The 18,421-nt window shown below is 43.9% G+C and overlaps 1 protein-coding gene across 6 annotated transcripts in view; it reads left to right on the top strand.

Moving 5' to 3' along the window:
• FOXP1 (forkhead box P1) overlaps window positions 1-18,421 on the top strand; it is a 490,351-nt gene that overhangs the window by 190,869 nt on the left and 281,061 nt on the right. The window lies entirely within an intron of this gene.

An 18,421-nucleotide genomic window follows, 5' to 3' on the forward strand; every position in this document is an offset into this window, starting at 1 on the left:
TTATTTTATTTTATTTATATATTTGACAGAGAGAGAGAGAGTGAGTGAGTGTGAGTGCACAAGCAGGGGGAGCAGGAGAGGGAGAAGCAGGCTCCTCACTGAGCAGGGAACCCAGGACCCTGGGATCATGACCTGAGCTGAAGGCAGACGCTTAACCGACTGAGCCACCCAGGTGCCCCAAGCATTTTCTAACAGGACTATAAAATGTTTTAATTTTACAAAGGGTGTTATGGGGGGATATTTTACCAGGCTGTTGGGGTCCACTGTAGTGGATATCAGCTGATACTCCAGAATTGTGCCTCCTCTCTTGGTATTGTTTTTAGTATCTGTCAAGGGCGCCTGGTTGTCTGATCCTATCAAAAAGATGCCAGTAAAAGGGAAGCCCAAGGATAGGGTAGGTAAGAAGGTAGTGGGGATGTATGTTCCCAGTTGGCAAGGTTGTTGACTCACAAGGTTCACAAATGCAGCAGCAAAAATCAACTGTTGTTTCTAGGGATTTATAGTTACCCAGCCAAGAAAAGGGCAGTGTATAGGGATCTAACTTGCAGCAGTGCTCATGGGATCAAAAGCAGTGAAATTCCCTACATGTCTGCCAGGAGGGAATGGTTAAATTTTGCCTTATCCCTAGGGTCGGGTGGGGCACACACGGGGACACTGCTCGGCAGCAATTAACAAAGAATGTATAGACCGCTAGGTGCTGATGTGGGAATCTTTCCAAGATGGCTTAAGTGACCAAGTGAGTAAATATACTGCTCTCTGAGTTGAAGGGGGAAAAAGAAATACGTACAAAGCACATGTGATTGTCTATATGTAGAATATTTTTGGAAGCTAGAGACAAGACACTGGTAACGAATGGTTGCCTTTGGAAGGGAAAACTGGTGGTTGGGGGTATGGAATTTCTTTTCCCTCTGTACCCCATTTGTGCCCTTTGCTTATGTATGTATGAGTTTAATGCCTCTTTGAACACAGCTGTTCCGAGATGCCAAAGAGTAAAGTGTTTTACCTAAAGGGCAGCAAGCCCTGCTGGCAAAGATCAGATACTGGATTTTGATGATCTCTCTTTTAAATCCTTGCTTTTAGTACATGTGAATATCAGGTGAGATTGCTGATTGATCTCAAAAACCCAGTGATAACAAACAGTTGATTGAGCCCTGATCAATCACATCCTCACTCTGTAGGGCTTGTCTCCTGTGTAATGCTAATTTATTTTATCGACTTTCATTATCTATGTATCATCTAGAACATTTTTTTTTTTGGTTGCATGTCATTGAGTCTCAACCCGTTCGGACTTAAGCAAAAAGAGACTGTATTTGATTGATTACGTAGTGGAATCAGTCAGGTCTGGGCCTGGCTAGACCCGATCTAAGCCCTGAAGACCCTGTCTTTACCTTTTTCCCCTCCACTTTATGCTCTGCTGACCCCATTGCTAGTGGGACTCTCTTCCGGGTGGTGAGTAGCCCCAGCAGCTCCATCTTTGCAACTTCTCAACTCCAAGGGCAGCAGGGAGGGTCTCACTGTGGGTCCAGCCCCTCCAGCATTTGTTCTCAGGTTTGCCTTGTGTCACATGCTTCTTGGGGGACCTGGAGGGTCAGCTGTCACTTAACCTCTTTCCTATTCACAAAGCGATTAAATTCAGTAAGCCTCAAACTTCTATATTCCGGGTTTTTAAGGAATCACCAAGATAAATAAAATATTTCTGTAGATCATGGGGAGCTCCTGGCATGGTAGAGAAGATGCAGAAGCTAATATGGAAATCATTTTTGATTTTGATTAGATTTGCAGGAATTCTAGGGAGGGCTCACCTCCACCTGGAATATTAGTGGGAGATGCGGGAGAGAAGTGATACCAGAGATAAGGCTTCTGGGAGCTGTCCATCTACTTCATGCAGATGGAGCAGAGGAATAGGGTAGAGGCATTTGAAGATACAAAGAGCATGAGCAGACAATTTTAATTTTCATCAGGTTCTGTTTATCAGGCTTCAAAATGGCCCATGCCCCGTCTTCTCATTGGGTAGCCACCCACCGGGGCCAGACCATCCAACGTAATCACTCAGTCCTCAGAATATAAGTGCATTTTATTTCTTTACACTCATTGGCAGACACATTTATTACTTTGTATTGTTATTTACTTCTCTCCCTTCCCAGTTCCCTTTTTGGCGCATTGTCTGGGGTGCAGAGTCAGTGTCCTATTATCATGCTGTAGTCCCCCCATTAGCAAAGAGGTTGTGTTCCAAGGACACACTTTGTCATCAGAAACTTTGTTCCCGGCTACTGAAATAATGGAAGCAGCCTAGGGCTGCATTCAAGGAAGACTGAAGAGGGGCAGGTACTGCATGAAAATATCAGCCAACTTTTGTATTAGAAAACACAACAGAGTAGGCTTCAACCTGACAAAGCCAGGTTAGGGAGGAAAGTGGCTTGATTATGGCTAAGGTGATGAGGAGGGGAGGGCCTGTATTGGAAGTTGGAGTCACACTTTGTGACAGTGGTATTAGGGTCAGGTGATGCTGCTTCTTCACATAAGCCAGATGTTCTGGAAGGAGGACAGAGGTGAGTGGAAAGCAAATCATCGACTGTTAGTCCGACTGGTCCCTTCTTCCCAGCATCTTGTTGCAGGTAATTCTTGAAATCTGAGCTTGAGTACTTGGTCCAGTCCTGGACCTACAGGGCTCCTTTTTCTTATCCCTCTCATAAACCTGACTCAGGCCATTCTTGGTGGGCCAGGGGGGCCACATGAGGCCAGGAGGAGATATGCACCTGACCACCTCTGCTCTTTGTGCGACACAGGAGATTGAATACGAGGCAGGGAGGGGACTTTGCTCCTCTGGATGTAAGGGCTCTCATTAGTCCTTATTTGCATTTAGGGAGAAGGGAGAGGCTCTGCTGGGGAGAGTGCAGAACGATTTCCTTTCTGCAGGTGGTGCATCCAACAAACCAGGGAAGACCATGGCCACAAGACCGTTGTCTCCACGTCTGGAAATAAGATAGAACGGAGCTCTTCCCTAGCAGTTCTGGAAGACGTTACCCTTGAAAGGATATCAGCAAGAAGTGCCCTCCTCTGATTCTAACGAAACTCTAGTCAAAGAGTGCACGAAAGTGCCCCTTTAACAAAGGGCAGAACTCTTCATCCCAACTAGGTATCAGAAGCTGACAATACAAATGTCTTTTCTTTGGCATAACACTTTAGTGGAGCTCACTGACATTAAAGGGTTGTCGGTCAGTGAGAATGAAGGACGGAGCCGGGGGATTTCTCTTTTTGAAGAGAACAAGGCCCCAGAGACCTGTGTGAGAAGACTAGAGGAGGGGCGTGGGGGAAGTGTGGGACATAGGCATGGAAGCTTCCAGGTCTTCTTTACTGTTTTTGAGGTCACCTTCTGCTACTTGCCCCACCCCTAACTTACAGTGACACCCCTGGGGGCAAGGACCATATAGGTTTTGCACACGGCTGTTGGATGCGGTCCCACACACAGCCTTGTCTGGACATTTCAGTTGATCCACCCATGATACTGAGGGTACTGCCCAGAGCAAATTACACATACTATTTTCATTTTCATTGTTATATAAATTTCCCCAGTGTTGTATTTATCAAGGTTTTACTCTTCACTGTCTGGTATTTGAAGACTGTTGCGTGCGTGCGCGCGCACACACACACACACACACACACACACACACACACACACACACACACACACACACACACACCCCAGGATTGTGTGTGTATAGAATGTTGATAGATATAATACTGCCTTGTTCAGTGGTTATGTTTTGGGTGTATGCCTTATCTTAAAGTCACTCTAAAATCCCAATGGGTAGAGAAACGTGTCTTTTAAGAATCTTTGATTCCTGATTTGGAATATATAATAGGTGCTTTATAATTGATTATTTCCCCAGTGAGACTCTTAAGCTTTCTTGAGTGCAAGAATAATGTCTTATAGTTATTCATTTCCCCTGCCAGTGTTCTACACCTAGTAGGTCTTGTCTTAGTGGCAGACCATGTCAAACAGCAGTGCTAACAATTCACATACCCTGCAAAATGTTGTTCCTATAACAATGCATGGTTTTGGACTTAAGCCCGGTGAAAGCGTATTAATGAATATGAGTTTCTGTCTGTAAGGTTTTTCCTCTTTGTCTCCTTTCTATTTTTTGGTATGTGAGCAGGCTCTGTCTCTCTGTGGGGAAGCAGCAGACAGCTTCAGGGAGTACAAATGTTATATCCACATGTGGAACATAGCCCCAGAGATAATCATAGGTACCAGTGATCCGTCAGTAGATTCCATTACGCATGTGATTCTTTTATCAAAGGAATTAAGTTTTCTTGATATGTTAGAAAATCGTACTGTTTTGGCCAACTCTGGAATGGATGAATGGATGTTTTGGATATTTGTCTAGATTGATCCCTTTGGATTACCTTTTTTCCTGAATTTCAGTAATTCTGGAGTATATTTTCTCTTAAATTGTGTTTTTATTTGTTGAGAGTATTTCTTTCTTTAAAAAAAAAGTGAAATATGTCCTCATTCTTTTTTTAAAAAAAATTTTAAGTCTTTATGAAGCATTCATTAATATTTTTTCTTTTTCTCTCTTACATTTGTATTTGCCTAGCAAAGATCCTGAGATGCATTTCTGTTGGAACAAAGTATTCTTTAAATAGATGGGTGCAATAGAATTACTACTTTGTGTCTTGCACTTGGGAGGATATCACTTGCCTAATGGCATAATAATTGATTTTTTTCTTACCCCTTGTCACTTTAGAATAACACTTTATAAACCCCCAGAAAGAGTTGAAGATGAAACATGATGATCCAGGGAAATTTATTGGCCATTTCACCAGTGCACCCAGCCCCACTTGATAACTTTTTTGGGGCCCGATCTGGGGTTATGTGCTCTGTAGGAAAACCAAGATCGACCCAGTCACAACACGTTGGGCCCCATCCCTGCTAAGACCACGTTACAAGATAAAATTCTCATCCCTCTTAGTTGTCAAGATGAAATTTCCATTCATCGAAAGCATAAATCCTTGGCATAGTGTTTTTACTCTTGTTTTCCTCCTGTGTGTAAACCTTTATTTGGTGCCTTGTGTCTTCTGTGGTGGGATTGACTTCTCAGGGCAGATGAGAATTTTGGAGATAATTACTCTCCTCCTCCATTCCTGTGGCTATAACAACTGCCAAGTCCCAGTGCCACTTTGATACAAAAAAAAAAAATTCAGAGCTGTTCGGCTGTGTTGCCTCAGTCTGCCTTGTCTTAGAGGCACATCATTTTTGCACATCAGTATTAACAATTCAAACACCCTGAAATGCTAATAGCACTAGTAAGCTTTTAATTCCATGGAATTTATTGCTTGCTGTATTTCCATGAATTTATAACGCTTTGATTCTTAAGAGCCCCATTTAATCAGTTTTGCCTGGCACGGAACATAATAAACAACTTGCCGATGAAAAAGTGCCACTTGGGGGAGGCTGCTAACAAGGAAGTTAAATGCTTCTGCCACTAGCAGTTTCTTCGCTGTATTTTTCATGAGCTGTAATGTACTTGGCTGGCTTCGGAACGGTGGTTAAACCCAGGGACAGACTGAGCCCCGCTCCAGCCCTCGGAAGCTCCGACTTGCTGTGCGTCTTTGCAAAAAGCACAGAAGAAATCAGCGCTTTTTGCCTTATTTTTTCCTCCTCTAGCTTAGTGGCCTCCACTACTTTTTCATTATCTTTACCTTAGTCTCGTAGCATATGATTTATGGACTGGCATGGTGAGTGATATCAGTGGGCAAAAACAATCATTAGAGGCTGTTAAGGAACATTTATTGTTTATTTGGCTGCTTGTCTATAAAAGTACACATGATGGTCCTAATAGCAAAATATCAAATTATCAAGTGCTTTAAAGCAGAAAATGTCATTTGTTTCTCAAAACTGCACCAACTTTATATAATTGCCCTTTTAATTATCCCTAGTGGCCCATGAAATTTGCAAAATAGAGCATCAAAGGTTTGATTTACTTACATGTTGCACTTTGGCGGGATTCTTAATGAATATTGTTTAGTACTAACACTGCGATGAAATTTGTAAATGTTTATAGTGAGGGACTTAGAAGCAGGGGGAGTCTAGTCATAAAAGTGAATGAACCAGGTTCCTCGGGGTGGAACAGTACGGCCATATTCTCGGACCTCGCATTTTGAAAAATCCTTTTGGTAGTGGGATTTCATTTTTAATTTAGGTCTAGATGAACGCACATTAAGTTCAGTTTTATGGTCTCTTTTTTTCTGCATCATCATTTTCTGATCTTACCATTGCTTTCCCAGGGCCTTTGCCGGGTAATGTTTGTTTCCTGTGGCACTTTTGGGTTGGGGTCAGCTGCTTCTTCAAAAATCACAGTCTACAGGCGGACATGCAGAGCTGGACCTCTAAAAGCTAGTATTTTGGAGAGGAATTCTGCAGTGGGAGGCCTGTGGGCTGCTTAGCCTCCCTGGAGCCCACTCTGAGTTGGAGGCCTCCTGGGACTCCATTCTGTGTCACCTTCCTGGAAATGTATGTGTGCAGTCATGTGCTGCTGAATGAAAACCAAAAGCCGTTTGAAGTCGCGCTGAGCTCGGGAGGGTTCTGCGTGGATAGGGCCGCTGCAGAGTGACTTCTCATCTCTCTGCGCTCAGGTACCTTGGCAGATTTTTGTCTTCATTCTGCAGAGATGAAGCATGGGGCTGCATCTCGGGTAATAAGAGAAGTAGCGATACAGAACGCCGATAGGGAGACCCTGGGATTTGATTGCAGGCTGGTGCGCTGGGCACAGGAAGCTCTACCGGTTCTCATTGATAGAGATATTCAATAATGCTGGTGGGAAGGTGGACACCTGTGGAACATCACTTGTTAGACAGGTTGACAGCACACAGGCGATAGCCGCCCGATGGGTGTGGCCTGCCTCCTTGCATCTTCCTCGCCCATTGATGAGAATGTCACAGGGGACAGAATCAGGAGACAAACAGAAGTCTTCAAGATTACATCTCCTATTTTCCCTTTATCTACCTGACTTGTAACTCGCTCAGAGGGGCTGGATGGCGTGTCTCCAGAAAGCCCGTGTTGGTTGTTGCCTGGTAACTTGTGCTTCTCACACTGATGGCGAAAAGATTGCCTCCTCTCAGTATCTCCCCTGGTGTGGACGGGGAGAAGATCTGTTTTAATTACTCGACTCATCATTCTGTGAGGGGTGCTTCGTTGCCCTCTCCACCTTTCCCCAGTCTCCTGGGGGCTCTCGTGCTCCTCGGAATCTCTGAAATCACATCTGTCTCTTCTCCGGCACCTCGGGAGACTTAGTCTCACGTCCTCGTGATACGACCCTATCTGACTTGTACAATTATTCTCTGCCTTCTTCATCTAACCGATGGCGATTTAGAAGCTGGCAGAATTTCAAAATTATTCAATGGCAAGCCTTTTTGAAGCAGTCTGTTGCCCCCCCCGCCCAGAAGGAGTCATATTGGCCTGGTGCATCTTCTCTGGTCTTACACAGGAACATCCTCCACCCTCGCCTGTCGTCTCTTGCAAATTATATCTCGGTTTTTGCTTGTGGCTCCACAACCTTGTCCTTCTTTCTATAACAGCTGTTATTTTCGGGGCTTCCCATCAGCAAAGTGATTTCCACCTGTCTGCCATTTCCATTCGCATAGCAGGTCGGTGCTCAGTCACCTTTTGGCCCTCTTGGGCACGACTCTTCTGTCTTTCCCTGGCCTTGCTTTGAGAGCTTCTAGACATTGGTCTTGTCCGTTTTGGAGTCCCTCCCGTGTGGACCTTCTGTAATTTCTATAAACTTTCCCAATATTGAGCGTCTTTCTCACATACATTTATGAAAGGGGAAGGACTCTCAGAAGCCACGAGAGACCTGAGCCACTTCATGACGTCAGGGCTCATAATGTTCTAATATGTAATGTAAACAGAGAACAGCTTGAGGAAACTTGTAGTATCTTCTCAACATTTACCTTAAATAAGTTACTATTCCCCCCACACACACACACACACATTTAATGCAATATAATGGCGAGACTTCCATGACTTATCCAAAATATGACTTGTGATGTATTTAGGTGATGTGATCCATTAACAGAGCTAAAGGTTAAAGTTCTAATATGAAGAATTACGCACAGTCCTCTCACTGTATGTCTGACTGGAGGTTAAATCTGGTTTGGAGAGAGCACAAAAAGTCCAAATTTGTGCTACTTTGTGGATGTGAGTCATGACCTCGGTGACTTTCTTACCTTCCCCCATGATTGCCACATTTCCAGGTACTGTAAACACGACTTTCTTCCTTTCCTCCTCCCTTGCTTATTTTTTGGGCTCTGCATCTATCCTTACCACTCTAATGAAGAACTGAACCCACCGCTTGGTGGGCTTCAGAACCAGCATTGTTCCTGCTTTGTACCTCCTTGTCGGTCCAGATGATTACCTAGGTCGTTCCACCTACGTAACCTCTTGCACTTTGGAGCCTTGTATTCAGCTTTGGGTGCTCTCCCCTGTTTCCTGAGCTGTGAAATGAACTCCTACCTTTTGATGGCCAAAAGGTGACCTTTACTTTTCCCCTTCTTCCCCCTGTGTGATTCTGATGAGGTTTATCTTTGTGTGTTTGTCACTTTGTTCTCAGTTTCCTTCGTACTTTATCAGTTCTTTTGGAGTGAGGCCCGCCATTCGTGTGCTCATGCACACTACTGTAAATCATCATTGTGCCCCTTGTTAACAAGCTCACAGGTTACTGGGATGGTAGCTAGCCTGGGAAGCCCGAGTCTGCTCCTTTTCTGCAGTGTTCAGTGTCTTCTCTTCTATGCCTCCTTGAGAGAGAGACAGAGATAGACAGATATTTGTCCAGTCAGTCAGTTGCTTAGGTGTCTGGTCACGTGGGACTGTTTCTTCCTGGGGCAAAACCTTCTACTTGGCTGCCGAGGACTGGATGTGAGCTAATGGTTGAGTGAGTATTAGCAGTGGGTGCTGCCCATCCGGTCATGAATTTGCCGTAGGGCTTACTACCAAAAGATTTCTGGAATTCAGAGTCATTCTTTGGTTCAGTTCTTGGGTCTTCTTTGATATCAGGGAGACAAAATGCTCCCTTCTCTTTTCTTTCTTATATCCTGTGCTTTGTCTCCCAGGTGATTTCTCATTGGGGCAACTGTACGGGTACACAGAACAGTGCTAACATAGTTCTCAATACATTGCGCTGATGGTATTGCTTTTGGCCACATTGTGATGGTGGTGGTGGTTAAACCAAAGAGAAGTAGTCTAGCAAGTGCTTGACAGAGGAGAAGAAGTCGGTATTTTCTGTTTCCTTGCCTGCAACCTCTGGGTTCCTGGAGTTACAACTAGGACCTCACAGAGTGGAGCCAGTCTTGCCCTGAAGCTTAGAGAGGGAGCTTCTCCTGTGTAAGTGGTAAGGAGAGCAGCCTCTAGAATCAGATCAGCTGGGTGTTGCATCCCAGCTCGCCAGCTTGCTTGCTCTGTGATCTTGTGCACACCTCTCTGAGCTTCTCTTTCCTCATTTGTAGAATAGGGGAAATTGTACCCAGTTTAAAAAGGTTGCTCTGAGAATTAAATGCAATAATGAATATAAGAGCAGTAGAGCAGAGCCTGGTGCATAGTGAGCACTCAGATGTCACTGTTACTTTTCATATTGTTCATTGTACCTAGTCAGGATCTATTACCAGTTGCATAACTGTCTATACCCAGCTGTATTACAGTGAGAGGGCTGTATAACGGACAGTTTTGTGCTTGGAAATCCAGAGCGGAAGGCTCGGGACGAGAACAGCAGGGAGCTCCTTGCGCCTCTAGTACAGCATTCAGCAAACCAGTGGAGGAATGGGGGACAGGTGACAAAGCCGTTCGAGAATCCAGTCCAGATCCCTTCTAAATGGCGCTGTTTTCAAATGTGTTAGGACTTAAGGATTGAGCTAATTTCCCTAAAAGGCCATTCATGGCTTTCTGTTCCTGATGTCAAGATTTTATGGATCTTGCTTTTCTCATCCTCGTTTGTCCACCTTCTGGAATCACAGGTTTTATACAGATTTTATTTGTTGGCACTTTACCATCGATACTCTGTGGGTCTTCGATTTGATGTGTTTTGGAAAACATCACTTTTGTTTAGCTTTCCAGTCAGAGTACGATGTCCTCTTCTCTCTGGAGATCACTCCAGGGCAGGTCTCCAGAACTGTTTGGCATCCGTGATAAGGTGATAGGCGTGGGTGGCTTGATCTTCGGGACACCAATGCAGAAATTACATTGAGGGTTAAGTTATTCATTGGTTATAGATACCCCTATGTTTTCCCCCCTTAAAACGTTCTTTGGTTGTAGAACTCATAATCACATAAAAGTGTTAAAGTCACCGAATGAGATTGTTCTAGACAAATAGCTCCCAAAGTCTGGGTTTTCTCTGAGTGTGCTCAAGCTGGTTATTACACAGTCGTGCAGTGGAACTTTGAAAATGAACTAAGTTTCCACCAAAGAGTAGCTTATGGATGGCTAGCAGCTGGGTAGATGGGAAGGTTTATGTAGAAACAGGTAACTATCACTTTTTCAGAGATGATTTCTCTCTTTTAGATTAGGTTAGGCTCCCTGATTGTGTGTTTATATAGCATCCCTGTATTTTCCTCTAGCACTTAAAATTACAAATGATTGTTTTCTGAAGCTAGTCTTAAAGCATATGGCAGTCTACAAAGATTGCAAGTTCTTGAAGGGTCAGGAACATATTCACTTCTTCAGATCTAGCATATCACAAAGGATCTGGAACGTAGTAGGACTCGATAGACATATGTACTGAACATGGATTGAGTAGGTGAAGCAAGCATTTTTATTCTTCACTTACTGGGAATTTTCCCATGACTGGCTATGTTTCAATTAGGATTGCATTTGGGTGCACTGAGCAGAAACCTGACTACAGCGACTTAATCCAGAGGTTGGCAAACTTTCATTGAAAAGAGCCTTTGGGGCTTTTGCAGGCTGTACCGTCTCTCGTAAGTGCCCGACTCTGCCGTGGTAGCGTGAGCGTAGCCGTAAACAGTGCTGAAATCAACAGGCACGGCTATGTGGCAATAAAACTTCAGGCACACAGCCTCCAGGTTTGGCCTGGGGACCACAGTTCATATCATCTGGCCTAATCAAATGGGGCTGCAGGATAATTCTGTTTGATAAAGGCCAGGAGTAGGCCTTCCAGGGCTAATGCACCTGGTCAAGGGAATCCTCCAAGAATGAGCTCCTTACTGCTTATCCACCATCTTTAGTATTTGACTTTTGTTCCCATGGTCACACAATGGCTCCTGTACCTTTAGATGTCAAACGTGTGTTTCCAGGCTCAGGAAGGAGGTGAAAGCACAGAGGACAAAGAGGTTGCTTCTCTTCAGATTTTGCTTCTTCATAAAATGGAATGTATCTTCCTGGATTTGCCCTCTTACTTGAGAAGGAATGCTCTTCCTTTGGGCATCTGTTTCATTGGCCAGGATGGTTTTTTTGGGCTACTTGCGGAGACAAGAGAGCCTGAAATTGCAAATATGTTAATTGAGCACCCTGGAGTCCCAAACAAAATGGGACTCTGGTGCTGAGGGAGGAGAGCACCTAGACTGTATGAACAGCTAGCAAGGTCTACTGTGCTGGGGGTTTGAAACGTGTGTGTGTGTGTGTGTGTGTGTCCCGTGTTTCCTCTCCTCCCCAACGACTTTGTAGTTGTGGTTAGTTATGTTATGTATTAAGCATAAGAAGCACTGCTTAAGCATCTGTTGGGCAAGTTCAGATATCAGCTCTTCTACTTCAATCCCGATGACGTTGACCTCAGTTTTCTTGACGTTTAAATGAGGAACAAGAATAGTACCTACGCTGGAATTGAGAGGCGTAAGTTTGAGAAGGCAGAAGAAGCATTTAGCACCGTGCCAGCATGTGGTAAGTTCTCAACCAGTAGTGCGTGCCATCATTATCCCTACTGTAAACGTACAGATGATGTTTTTATCCTCTCTTGCTCTTTCCATCACAGATGTATTTGTATATATTAAAAAAAACACACACAGAAGAAAATGGAGGAGAAATGAATGTAAGCTTCCCAACCAATAACAATGTGAGGGAGGGTTGGTGGGGGGCTGGGGAGTTGGTTCTCTGTAGCTATAGGCAGTCCAGAGGATTGTGAGCTTTTCAGAACAGGCCACAGCCTAATTGGACAGCAAAGTTTGCGATAAACAATAGAACAATAAAATCCCAGTTCCCTAACTATGGTTACACCCTCCCAGCAGCTATTGAAATTCCCAGCTTTCATGGTCTTGCATAGACTAGGTTGTGTTGTTTTATTTTAGATTTTAAATATATTTAAATCCCTCTGGGCTGGCATTGCATGGACAGGAAGTCTGGCTCTGTCAAAGGCTGAGCTCCTTCTGTGCTGTGTCCACGGCAGAAAACTCCATGCTTTATCTCCCCATTCCCTGACCTGCTCTAACCACTGCGAGTGTGGATAGAGGCCTTGTGAAGAGGAGAGGGCCAGGGGACACTGACCCTGAGTGCTCCTTGTCCAGATAGTCCTGATTCTTCGGGGGGTTTCCCTAGCCCTTCCAGCCACTGTGTGAGAGGCTGTTTCTCCAGTGCTCAGGGCATGCTTTACGTTTGCTTTACAAGGGCTGGCCATTGTGCAGATGGCCACCCGAAGAATCAGGCCTGTGGCTTATTAACAGAGCACCTTTGCAGTGGCTCGAGATTTATTGGGTCACATCATGAAAGCGAGAACCTTATTGAGAGAAACCTTGGAAGGTTTATTTCTAAAAACCAGTCACAATACTAGAGTAACCACCAAAGTGTCATTTTTAAAAAGCAAAAGCCAAGCCTCAAATTAGCAGAGCTCCAGCGGAAATCTCTTCTCCAAATCCATTACGCAGGAGATGAGCTGGGTAAATACCGAGGACTCTCCCATTTAGACTCTGACCCTCACTCAGCAAGGGGAGTGATTTGTTTCCCACGTTGGTTCCATGCCCACCTTTTTGCGAACCTTTTAATTTAAAAGAGACAATGATTAATGATGCTTTTGATCCGCTGACTTTTTTTTTTCTTTTAAAGGGCAGCCTCTTTCTTTTCTACATAAATTTGATGTTGGAAGTAAACCATGAGTATAAAAATTATATTGCTTATTTATTTCTGGGTGTGTGAGGCATCTACTCACCCCCTCTCCCCCACCCTAAAACTTTGATACTCATGGTGCAGGCTGGGTTCATATCTCTTTTGTAGTCTTAGCATTCAGTGTCTGGTGTGTAGTAGGGATTTGGCAAATATTTATTGAGTGAACAGATGAATGAATTAATAAATGGTACCTAATAATCAGGACTTATGCAAAGGGCAGTTCCACAAGTATATTTCCAGATAACTTATGTGCCTTCTCATTGAGAAACGATGAATAATCTACCCGCTGTGCAGTTGGGCTTTGTTTTGAACTTGGGATGATCCAAAGTGAGGTAGTTCACAATAGAAAATCTTCTGCCTGGGTCCCCTTGATGGTAGCGTTGGTGTCCCTTGCCTGGGCAGGAGATCAGACCACCAAGGATAGTCATTTTGAAGTCTGTGAGTATTTTTACAGTTATCCTCGACTACCTCCTAGCAACCCAGCTTTAGTCTACAGAGCCTGATAACCTGGCTTGCTTATCCTGTGCTGCTTTTATTGTGGAGATGTAGATGTGGGTAACTAAGGGGAAAAAATACCATGTTAATCATAGCATTACATCGGATCTCAGCAAATGTAGGTTGTTACAACACTTGGATCCAGCTTTCTCAGAAAGAAAAGTCTTTTTCTCTGGGCTTTCCCATTCTGCTCAATTTTATGTTTTCCTACCTAAGTATGTGAAAGTACAATAATTGGTCTTATTTCCAGATTGCAGAACTGGAAACTAAAGTCTAAAGAAAATGAAGATTTTAAAAATAATGTGTTTTTATATTGTGTGGAAAACTTTCTGATAATTTTAAAAGGGTGGCATTATTTATATAGACTTCTTAAATATGGAATACGGTCTAAAACTTAATGTGCTGTAAGGTAGTTACTTTGACTACAGGGCAGCTTTGCAAGGGACCTGTGTTATGGTAAAAGGTATAAATGATAGGTTGTGTACTCTTCTACCTTCTTTCTTATCTTGAACTGTATTATCAGGGGCTCTTTCTGTTTCATCTTAATGTGCCTGGGGAACTCCTACTTCACTTAAAGGAACACCCGAAAGAAGAAAATGGGATTAATGGTTTAACAAATGCCAAACTTTATTAGCAATTTGCACTTAGGAGCAAGGCAGGTGGTGTATGGTGGAAAGCTCATGGGCCTGAGAGTTGATGTGCCTAAATTCTAATGCAGGTTTTGCCCCTACCTTCCGGTGCCTTCTGTTGTTTAATAAATAGGAAGGTGGAGGCCTGTTGCACTGGACCCTCTTAAGGGTCCTGTACCGCCTCTGGCAGGTCCGTGGCCACATGAAAATGGAAACGATGCCATAGCTCCAATGCTACACAACTGCCTACGTCACTCCTTCTCTATGATGCGTTATTGCCCCAAGAGAGACAGATTTCATTTCAAATTTAGGTTGACCCAGAGAAGCTCCTTGGCATCAGGTTCCGATGTAAAGGCGCACTCTTGTGTATATTTCCAAGATGAAAATAAAGGCTATCAACTGAATTGTACATTTTGATTTTCAAGAATTTTTTTCATCCTTTGTAACCACCCATGCAGGTCACAGCCAGATCTTGTGTCATCTTGTCATTATTTTTGCCTCATGCTGGTGCTCTTATACTATTCATTGTCCTTGGAGTTCCAGTCTTATTAAGACAACCCAAATTGCGGGTTAAATTAGTCTAAATAAGTCAGTTAACATTGCATACAGTATTTAAGAACGTACGAATGCCCACCAGACTTCAACCAGAAGTATAAAGCACAAACATGTAGAGTCGTGACAGAAATGAACCATCACAGAAATTCTTTGCTGAGGGGCGCCTGGGTGGCTCAGTCGTTAAGCATCTGCCTTCAGCTCAGGTCATGGTCCCAGGGTCCTGGGATCGAGCCCCATATCGGGCTCCCTGCTCCGCGGGGAGTCTGCTTCTCCCTCTGCCCCTTCCCCTGCTTGTGCGCTCGCTCTCTCTCTCTGTCAAATAAATAAATAAAATCTTTTAAAAAAGATTAAAAAGAAAAAAAAAATTCTTTGGCAAAACATGGCCCGAAAGACCCTCTGTTTGAAACAGCAGCAGCAACAAAAAGCCTGGTGTGCTGATTTCTTCTCTGCATCCCTCCCCCTTTTCCCTACATATTAGCAAGTGCCCTTCATTGTTCCTTGCTGCCCTTCCCTCACCTTGTCCTTCACCTTTCCTACCCAGTGGGCTGGCATCTGGAGCCCCCGCAGGACTGTCCTTATTGCCCCCTTATTGAACATCACTTGCAAGGCTGAGTCCACATAAGGAAGCAGTCCCCTTGGCGTCTGTTGGTTAATGTGTAGTTCACGGTGGTTGACGCCATCTTGAATAGAGACCTTTAATTAATTTGTAGGCATTTTTGTTGCATCTCAAACCTCTATCTTTTAATTTTTCTTCTTATTGTTGTTTACCCACAAACCCCCTAGTCTCTCTGTAGGAAATTGGCAGTTGACTGGAGTCAGCCCCTCTTACCTGATGGCATGAGGTTCACTTTTCTTCCAACATAAGCATCACTGACTTGGGAACTCAGTCATTTGGACCCTGAGACTCAGGCTTCACCATCCTTGGTAGATAAGAGAGAAACAGTAGGAATAACAGCCGGTGCCATTTATGGAGCATGTAGTAGGTGCTGGGAGGCATTCTGAATCCTTTGTGTAGATCTTCTCTTTTAGTCCCCTAACAGCCTTATGAAGATGTACTGCTGTTGACTCCATTTTATAGGTAATAAAATTAAGACACAAAGAGGTGATGAAGTAACCTCTGTAAGGTCATTCAAGTGTGTTTGGCTTGAAACCTGGCATCTTCTTGTTTCCGATGGAAGGCTTTGAAAGACATGCTCACTCCCTCATGGGGCAGCTCGTTCCATTCTCAGGACTGTAGACAGAGAGGTCTCCCTGTGGTCAGAATCCACTTTGTGGATAGTATCCTTGATAGTTCTGGACACAGACACATTTCAGTTAAAAAAAAAATTAGTTCCCAGACTTAAAGCCTCATTAGAGCTCTCCCATCTTCTGCAGCCCCCCTCCCCATCCTTTCAAGTGCCAAGCCCTGTTTATTTCACCTCTAAAGTCTCTCTCCTGCTTTCTGTTCTCCTTATCATTGCCTTCCCAACTGGAGAACAAACACTTGGCTCCTTAGCATGGCCTTCAAGGCTTTTCCTACCCTAGCCTCGTGCTGTCTGCCTTTTGGTCTTCTACCCCAGCCTTTCACAGAGTAACCGGGGGCCTCTTGTGGGACTGGCCCTCCTCTAGGAGTTAAAGATAGTCACGGGAATGACAGATTGCAAGGTGGTGCCTGGCCTTGTGGAGCTGGCAACCGACTGCTTATTCTACCCTTTGTTTTTGCCCTGCCCTTGAACTTGTGCCGTTCATGTTATTGCTTCCTTCAACTTTGGATGCCAGTCTTCCTCTTTTTTTTTTTTTTTCCTTCCACCCTTACCTATTAACATCCTAGTCATCCTTCAAGGCTTGGCTCGGATATCACCTCTATGGAGCCTTTCAACTTAACCCAGCCTGTGTGACTCACTCCTTTGTCTGGACTCCCACAAGTGTGTGTTTGTATTTCATTATAGCCTTTGTTCGAGTCCGCTCTGTATTTTAGTGTGTTCTTTTCAGATTTGAAAGCCGCACATTCTTGCCTGAAGGGAAGAACCTAAGTGACTTATTTTTGTATGCCCCGGAGCACACCAGGTAGATGGTAGGTGCTCCACGGATGTTCCAAAGCACAGTAACAGTGAATACCATTTTGTTGAGGGCCTGCTGTGCGTCCGGACTGCTAGATGTTGCCTGTTTATTATCACATTTGCTCCTGCCAGCTAGTTTATGAGTTACGGATGTGATTACTATCCATTTTACAGATGAGAAAACTCAAGTCCAGAAAGATTATGTAACTTGCTCAGAGTCAGCTGCAAAAAGGAAGGACAGGCATTTTCACTCAGGGCTGCCTGATTGTGAAGTCCGTGTGATTGTCCCCATGATACCTGAGGACTACGTCATAGTGGTTGCTACGGTTCCCAGATGTCCAGGTTAAGAACCCACATCCCTTCAGTAAATATTTTTATAGGGCTAGATTTCTTCATTTTTCCATATCCTGCAAACTTTTTCTTATCGCTCACCTCCTCTTTGTACCATTCTGTACTTTTTGATGATCTCTAACACTGTGCTGCAAAAAATAGGAAAGAAGAGGCCTGATCTGCAGATTTGGACACTGGACTTCAATGACTTTAATGACTGTTGGCTGGAATGTTATGTTGAATTTCGGGAGCAGCCATATATAGCCTAGGAGTACAGTATCACATATGGTGAATTATACCGAGCATGGGTTCAGTGAGCTCACATTTCTCCCTGTGAGCCAGTGTCACGCCAGGCTCTTCCCATCATACTGGTTGATTCTTTGGTTGCAAGCAACAGAGATTACCTCTGGCCTGCTTAAAAGACTTTATTGGAGGAATAGCCAGTAGCTTACAGAACGGACAGGAATTTGGAAAAGGATAGGAAGCAGGACAATTGCAGCATACTGGCAGCTTGAATGATTTGACCAGCTCATCACTCACTGCTGAAACCAGTGCTCCCTACATATTTTTCTGTCCTCACATCAGTCTACTTAGATGAATCAGATGGGCCTAGTTGGCATCACGTAGCTACCTGATGGCTCTGAGAGGGCAGGGGACTTTGAGGATTCCCACCCTGCTTGGAACAGTGAGGGAGGGTGGTAGTTCCCCAAAGAGAAATTGAACTAAGAATGGATTCTGGATAGCCCCCAAAATTCAACAAATACCAGCTGTCCCGGAATCCTGAATTTTACATGAGTAGTAGAGTTTATTGAAGAGAGGTGCACAGTTTTTCTCTATAAATAAAGTCCCGTCTACTGTAGCTTTAAATCTCCTTTCTGATGAGGATCTTTCTGATGAGGATCTTGATTTTGGTATCAGGAAATTTTCCAGTTTTGCGTCACACAGCAAGCCTGATGAGCCTACCTCTACCTTGTATGGCTTCATCTAGTATTTAAGAGATAGTGACATACCCAGACCTGTAGTTAGCTCACTACTGAAGACCTTCCTCCAGCAAGTCCTAATAAAACCCAAGCTCTAAAAACCCATCATCAAATAATAAAAGAGAAATAGAGTAAACGAACAATTCATGAGATTAATATAGAGGAGGAAGATAATTTTTTTTCTAATAATCTTTACTTTTATATCCTACTTTATGGGGGTGCTGTTTAATTTCATGTTCATTTACTTTAATTACTTCTTGCATGTAGTTTGCAGGCAAGTTTGCCATTTTCCAG

The sequence above is a fragment of the Halichoerus grypus genome, chromosome 1 (assembly GCF_964656455.1).
Source record: "Halichoerus grypus chromosome 1, mHalGry1.hap1.1, whole genome shotgun sequence".
NCBI classification, from domain to species: domain Eukaryota; kingdom Metazoa; phylum Chordata; class Mammalia; order Carnivora; family Phocidae; genus Halichoerus; species Halichoerus grypus.